This window comes from Brassica oleracea, chromosome C2, assembly GCF_000695525.1.
Source record: "Brassica oleracea var. oleracea cultivar TO1000 chromosome C2, BOL, whole genome shotgun sequence".
In the NCBI taxonomy this organism is placed as follows: Eukaryota; Viridiplantae; Streptophyta; class Magnoliopsida; order Brassicales; family Brassicaceae; genus Brassica; species Brassica oleracea.
Genome location: NC_027749.1, coordinates 12,313,006 through 12,321,070, shown reverse-complemented (window position 1 = coordinate 12,321,070; position 8,065 = coordinate 12,313,006). Strand labels below are relative to the sequence as shown.

Here is an 8,065-nt window from a genome sequence, read left to right as displayed (position 1 = left end):
TGCGACAATGCAGCCGACCTCTTCACAAAATCACTCCCTACCTCGGTATTCAGAAAACACATCCATAACATTGGGATGCGCCATCAGAAGGATCTATGACTGTTCATTCAAGGGGGAGCTTACGTAGTTGTACTCTTTTTACCTTACTATGGTTTTTCCCATTGGGTTTTCCTGGAAAGGTTTTTAACGAGGCAACAAAGACGTTAAGGGAGAGCGGATAGTGACACCGGCCCCCAAGGGGGAGTGTTACGAAAGTCAAAAGCAGCGGCCACCGAAAATGTTGAAATAATTAAAGATGTGGGTCCCGCTGCACTATTTGCACAGTAGATTTTTTCTCTATATATACGATCGAGTTCGATCGTTTAGAAACACACCATTTCACTCTTCTCTTCTCTCTAATAATAATCTTTCTATCAGTGTTAAAATTTATACGGGTATAAAATTTTGCCCTTATTTAAATTCCTGCGATACAAATAAATTCCAGTTCTTTTTATAACAAATTGATATATTTTCTGAAACTTATATTTGTAGCTGAAGAGGTGAAACTTAGTAATAATTAAAAAAAACTATAATATGCCAAAACATGACTTAAGAAACATAAGATTTCATATATTACAATTTTATATTTAAAGAAACAATACTTTTAACTTCTTTTTTTGTCAACTTTATTTTCATTAGATTTAGTCTGAAGGACACGTTTACATAAAAATATTAGACTAAAGAAGAAAGGCACAAAATAACAATAAAGGCCCAATCGAAGCGGTTCATGCTACACCATCCTCTGCACATCAATTGAAGAAGCTTCATGAGACACCATGTGTCCTTCACGAAGGAAACGACAATCTTGGCTGCCGGAAATCTTCTCCGCCATGAAAGCTTCATCTTCACCATTTTCGATGTTCCTCTGTTGGCCACACTGTTGTAGCGTCTAAAGCCTCATCGCAAACCCGATACCAGTTTTTCGTGCTTTTCACTTTAACTGCAAACACTCAAGCAAAGAGGTCCGATCCACCATAATTAAATTCCAAAGAAACTGAAATCAAATCGAAGTAAACCATTTGTCGGATCGTTGAGACGACGCCGACTCTCCTGAATCCACTTCATAAATGATTCAAGTTAACCATCAAACTCTTCTTTCTTCATGTTAAAATGCTCCACATGAACCCCATGAACAGCTAAAATAAATAAAGTAGATAGACTAGTTCTCATAAAAAAAATCAGAGTAAGGGATGAAAAAGGTGTTTGATCGAGTTCAATGGGATGAATTTAAGCACAACGTAAAAAGCGAGTATTTACATAATCCAATCATGAAGATCAGATCGTTATTAATCGATTCAAAGCAGGGACAAAAAATATCATGAAGATCAATCCTGTTTGAAACCGATAAACACAACAAAAGAGTAAAACTCGCCTAGCGAAAGAAAATTCCAACAACAAGAAAGGAGAATCGGTCATGAGACCGTAATATATTACATCCAAAAAGATTTTAAAAAAAGTCGGTGGTGAGTGACGACGGAGTTCGCCTCTGGCAACCGAACACGAAGCTTGGGGGAAGTTGTTTTATCGAGAGGTTAAACGAAAAAGTTTAACAATACATTTAGCTAAAATGCAAACTAGTAAACTTTATTCATTTCTAATATATTATAAGCAATGTTTTTAAGGCCAAACCGAATAATTATTGGGTTATTGTTCAATATGATTGACCGGATCTTCATTAATATGGTTCAATAATTTTTTTAATATTAAATTTAAAAAGTAAAATTAGTAAATATGATACATAATTAAAATATAAATAAATATCAAATATAAAACATTATACATATACAAGATTTTTTTGTTCATCTAGTTAGTTTATAAATTTTTGATAATTTTAATGATTTTTGTAAAGTTTAATAACTTTAAAATTTAATCCGACTAATTGATTGTTTCTTGGTTGAAGTGTTGACTAGTTATTATACTCAACCAGGCTACATGATTATAAGTATAAAATATTAAAAATGCAAAAAACAAATACAATCATCTATGTTGGTGGGGAATGATCGGAAGCTTTGCTGGTGCAGGAGTAGCAGTGCAATGGTTGTCTCTGTTGCACAATCTGGTGATCGGCTTATCAGATAAAACGACTATCTTCCTTTTTCGCTACTGTTTCCGAGCTGTGGTCTATACCATATGGCGGAAAAGAAATGTCCGTCGGGTGGGAGAACTTCCTCTATCTTCTGCTTGACTAGTTATCCTTTTGGACAAGATGATTCACAACAAGTTTTCTTCCATTCGAAAGAAAGCTGGACATAAACATGAGAAGGTTGTGGTTTGGAAGTAGATGATTCTTTCAAATTTTTTCTCTTAAATAAAATATGGTTTTTTTTTTCTTTTTATATAGGTAGCATTGTACAAAGGTTTTTAAAAGGGAATAAATTTAAAAAAAATTCAAAAAAAAAAAAAACAATCATGCATATCGTAAACGTATAAAAAAAATCATCTCAGATTAAATACTATAGCTAAATATATAATGATTTTCTTACGTTTTCATTTCTCCCTTTAGCTACTTCTCGAGTCCTCTCGAAACCTTGTTCTTCTCTCCGACAAGTAGAGCTAAACCCTTATGGCGATCATCTCCGAGGTTGAAGAGGAAACCAGCAGCGACCTTCGATTCTTCGAACCCACTAGGTTTCTTGGGGAAAGTGTTCGACTTTCTTGCCCAACAGAGCGATTTTCTCAACAAACCCTCCGCGGAGAGTGAGATCTCCGCCGCGGTTAGAGCGGCGAAGGAGGAGTTGAGGGAAGCCGAGAAGAAGAGTGTTGAGAAGAAGCCTGTGGAGAAGGAGAGTGTGTCTGCTTCAAGCTCAGAGCCCATGGAAGTGGAGGAGCAGAAGAAACAGGGAGCTGCTCCCATTGGTAAATTTTCAAATCTTTTGATTGTAATTGAATTTGGAAACTAGCGAATCTGGTCTAGGCTCTCTTAGGATTGGTTATGATCTTTGAGTTAAGTAACTGTGTGTCTGTTTTTATTTGTAGCTCCTAACAAAGGAAATGGTTATGATCTTGAGAACTACTCATGGGTCCAGACTCTCCAGGAGGTCACTGTCAACGTTCCTGTGCCTAGTGGCACTAAAGCACGGTCTGTTGTATGTGAGATCAAGAAGAACCGTCTTAAGCTTGGTCTCAAAGGCCAGGATCCTATCATCGATTGTGTATCTTATAAACTATTCAAATGCTAAGTTCGCAAACTTTTAAATGGTTATCGGGAGAGCTGTACCGTTCTGTGAAGCCTGATGACTGTTACTGGAACATCGGTAAATGCCTGAATCTCTAACGAACAATGCATAAGAGATTTTTTTAACTTCATGGTTGGTTTATTCTTTTTTTGCAGAGGACCAAAAGATGATTTCAATTCTGTTGACAAAGCAAGATCAGATGGAGTGGTGGAAATGCTGTGTGAAAGGCGAACCTGAGATCGATACGCAGAAGGTTGAGCCAGAGAACAGTAAATTAGCTGACCTTGACCCAGAGACTCGCTCCACTGTTGAGAAGATGATGGTACTTGTCTGTTTTTTAGAATCCATTCAAGTTTCTCCAGTGAGCTTTTTTCCTTTTGTGACACTGAAGTGTTTTCTTTTGTTTGTTCTTCGTTATCTATATAGTTTGATCAAAGGCAAAAGCAGATGGGACTTCCAACAAGCGACGAGCTACAGAAGCAAGACATCCTGAAGAAATTCATGTCTCAGGTAAACATCTCTGTATCTTTTGATTCTTATCACATTGTTTTTCTTTTTACATTAAACGGCGTTCTTCTTTTGTATTGTTTACTCGCAGCATCCAGAGATGGACTTCTCAAACGCAAAGATTAACTGAGTGCTCGTGTTGTCTGCCAGCTTTGCATCTTCACCAGCTTGTTTTTGTAGTTGCATCCTTACAAACTTTTTTCTTGCTTTTGGTTTTGTCTATTAGTTTGATAATCCGGTTTGTGGTTGGTTTTTGTTGAATGAACTTTGAAAATCCGTTTTTTAATTCATATGAGCTCTCTCTTAAACCGGGCATAATTTGGTATCATTGTACTTATCTTGTGACCGTGTGGTGACACATGGCAGCTTCTACGATTTGTCATGAAGCTGCCCTTCTCGGTAAAATGATGAAAACCGGGATCATGTGACACATTTGTGGTCCAGTCCGGTTTAAGTTGGGAATGTGGTCCACACTTGTGTTGTTGCTCTACAACTTTCTTTCTTCAACTTCACATAAGGAACCATAAATTACATCTATTTTACTTACGTGAATGCAAGCTCATTTGTGTAAACGCATTCACTTAGGAAGCAAGTGAATCTCTCCTCTCATTGTCTGGAGCGGTACAGTCTTAGCAACCTCACTTAGAGCGTTATTCGTAAGAGTGTGTTTGTGGTCCTCGTGGGCGATGTAACCATCTTTTTTAGAATAAACAAAAAAAAAATGTTTGGAAGAACATAAAATCAAGGGTCTTTCATTTGATTAAAAAGGTTAATAACATTGTTTCATTCATAGCATATGCAGCTCTACTCTCTTAATGTTTTAATTCATTCCGACATTTTCAAAGGAAATGTGTCTCAAAGTATCAGCTTTGGGCCTCGTTGCTGGGAAAAAAACTAATTCAGTAAAATTTGTATAAATTAATAATGGTAAGAGTGTGATATTTCATTAGTTTATATAATTATAATTATTGAACTAAAATCTATAACTTTACTAAATTTTATCTATTTTAAAATTATTATTTTTAATTCATTTTCTAATTTTCATTTATTAAATTTTATTTTTGCTTAGTTGTTTACCAAATTTTCATATTGTTTTCCGGTTCTTTTGTAGTTGATTGTACTAGCTTTATACAGTGAAACCTTTATAAATTAATAATGTTGGGACTACACCAAAACTATAATTTTTTTAATTAATTTATAGAGATATTAATTTATCGATATACTAATTGAACTAAAAACTTATTTTATAGACATTTTTAGTGTATATTAATTTATAGAGTATTAATTTAAAGAGGTTATATTGTATATTGAAGTTCGTAACATTTGTTTTAATCTTTACAAAATTGATGAAACTAAAAGAATTTAGTTTTTGTCTCATTCAGAATAACATAAGAACTGAATATTTTTTTAAAAGATTTTTTCGAACATAATTTTTGTGGAAACTTATGGAGATTATGGAGAAAAAAAGTTACAAGAAATCTTCAGCATGGTGCATGTCGTATCATCGGACATGGATCTCATAGGACGGCTCGGAGTTGCGCAGTCAGACGTGTATTGTCATATGATGGTAGAATTGACGTTCGTAGAATAGTCTATGTAATGTTCCTCATCATTGTAATAGCATAATTAACCAGACGTTAAAATTTTTTTTCAATTTATAGAAAAACAAATCTGTAATTATATTTTAGTAATATCTATAAAACTACATAAATTATCAGTTTATAATTTGAGTAGTCATTTATTTACATAAAATACTTGATACATGTATTTTATTATTAAATTCTAACAAAAATTTTAATTCAACATGAAATATACTGATAAGAAGTTACATGCTCTGGTCTCTGATCCAACAATATTATGAGCTTAGAGCATGAAATATATTGATAAGAAAAATGTGTTTTGCTCATTCGTCATACTTGAAATATTAGTTGACGGTTGGTAATTTATTTATATTATTGATAAGTTATTATTCGGTATTCTTAACCTTGTGTTTGTTATGTATTGTCCTATTTGTTTCGTACTAATCACATTTGTTAGTATGGTACGTTTATTATGTACAATTTGTTTCCGCAAACCATTCATAAGTTTTTTTTTTTTTTTTTTTTTGAACACATGTAAAAAATTTATTCAAAACTATCTTTAGTGCTTCTATTTTATGTATAAATCAATCAGAAAGCTCTAACAAACTAACTCAAAATTTCATGGCCTAGACTCTCTAGTCCCAAACTATGTGGACAAGCTCTCCTCAAAATGTTTTTTCCCCAACCCCTTCACCATTAGAAACTTTAAGCGGATTGCTTTATCCACAAATCTAGTAATCATGCCTGCACTTTGTGGTTTTTCTCACGGTTGTTCCTTTCTCTCCATAAGGCATGAACCGTGGCTTGAAATGTGTATCGTAGAAAGTATCGTTTAGTTGGTGGTAAAGTGGTTTGCGAGACCATCCCAACTATATGATTCCATTCCGTGGTGAAAGCTCCTTGCAAGATACCCCCCGCCAGATCCTTCCATACTTACTTTGAGTATTTACAGTTGAAGAAGAGGTGACTACAAGTTTCATTTGCTTCATCACAGAGCACACACACTGGGTTGACTGCTATATTCCACATCTGCATTCTATCACAAGTTTGCAATCTTTCTCTCAAAGCTACCCATACCAGGAATGAGTATTTTGGCGTTGACTGTATAAACCAGATGCCCTTACTCCACTCGCACCGAGGCGAACCAGAGCGAAGCTGCAGCCATGTTTTTTTTGAAGAAAAAACCCTTGCGTGGACTCCTCCTTTCTGTTTCCAGAGGGGAATATCTTCTTCTTGACTAATTGCTGACCGCAGAGAATCTATTTCATCTTCTACCTCGTTTAAAATATTTTCTCTGTGTCGTCGTCTCCTTCTTCTTCTTTGGTTACCAAGAACGTCAGCAACTACTGCTTGCTCAGAAATTCCCATAACAATGCAGCCTCGATCACTCAACACATCCTTCACGCAACCAAACTTCGACCAATTTACATGCCAAAATAATGTGTTCTGCCCATTCCTTACCTCCATTTTATAAAATTGCTTTGCAAGATCTCTGAGTTTGAGGAGTTTCCTCCATACTCAAGATCCCAAGCTAGTACTCTCTTTGATTGTCCAGAATCACTACAAGAAAACACGCCGAATTCCGACGGAGATTCCGACGGAGATTCCGACGGACCTCAATGTCGTCGGATGTTTGTGACGGATTACTGACCAATTTCCGACGAAAACCAAAAATTTGAAGTCGTCGGAATATACCGACGAACTTCCGACGACATTCCGATTAACAGTACAGTCGTCGGTATTCCGTCGGAATTTTCCGACGAATTTCTGACGAACCATGTGACCGTTGCCGACAAATATATATGACCGTTGTATAGCCGTTTGAGATTAGAAAATACCGACGAAATTCCGACGGAATTCTTTACATCCGTCGGAATGTCGTCGGAAAGTCGTCGGAGGGCCGTAAACAATTTCCTATAAATACAGCCCCTTCTCATTCAACTCATTCACACTTCATTCTCTCTTCATTCTCTTTAGTCATAACAATTCCGTGAAAATCATGTCTTCAGAAGTTTATTATCGTTCGTAGATGGATAAACCTCATTTGGATCCGAACACCAATTTGCTTACGGAAGAATACGTTCAAGGGATTGGAGAATTCATGAGGCTTGTTCAACAGCAACCGGATGCAAAAAGTGGTATGTTAAGATGTCCCTGCTCTACTAGCAATAATAATAAGGTTATAAAAGAATTTGATGTTTGGACTCATTTGTATATGAAAGGGTTTTCACGTAATTATAAAGTTTGGTACCTTCATGGGGAAACTGGTTATGAATATGGTAGTACTAGCGAACCTCAGCCTGTTAGTGAACCTCAGCCTGATATTAGGTTAGAAGAATCTAGAACGGATATAGATTATGGTGTAGGTACTGAGCAGATGGTACATGATCATTATAGAGGGGAAGAACCAAACCCCGAATCTAGGAGATTTTTTGACATGTTGGATGCAGGAAAACAACCTTTGTATCAAAATTGTAGAGATGGTCATTCAGTCTTATCATCTGCAACTAGATTAATGGGTATTAAGACAGACTATAATTTGGCTGAAGAATGTATGGATGCGATTACTGATTTTGTCAAAGGTATTCTACCTGAGGATAACCTTGCACCGGGTTCATACTACGAGGTTCAGAAACTTGTTGCAGGTCTTCAACTACCGTATGAAGTGATAGATGTATGTATTGACAACTGCATGATCTACTAGAGAGCGGATGAGACACGGAATATATGCAAATTTTGTGGGAAACCTCGTTATCAGGACAC

At 35.9% G+C, this 8,065-nt stretch overlaps 1 pseudogene; it reads left to right on the top strand.

The window, feature by feature from the left end:
- Positions 1–2,526: 2,526 nt before the first annotated feature.
- On the top strand, positions 2,527–4,117 carry LOC106322736 (annotated as a pseudogene).
- The last annotated feature ends 3,948 nt before the right edge of the window (positions 4,118–8,065 follow it).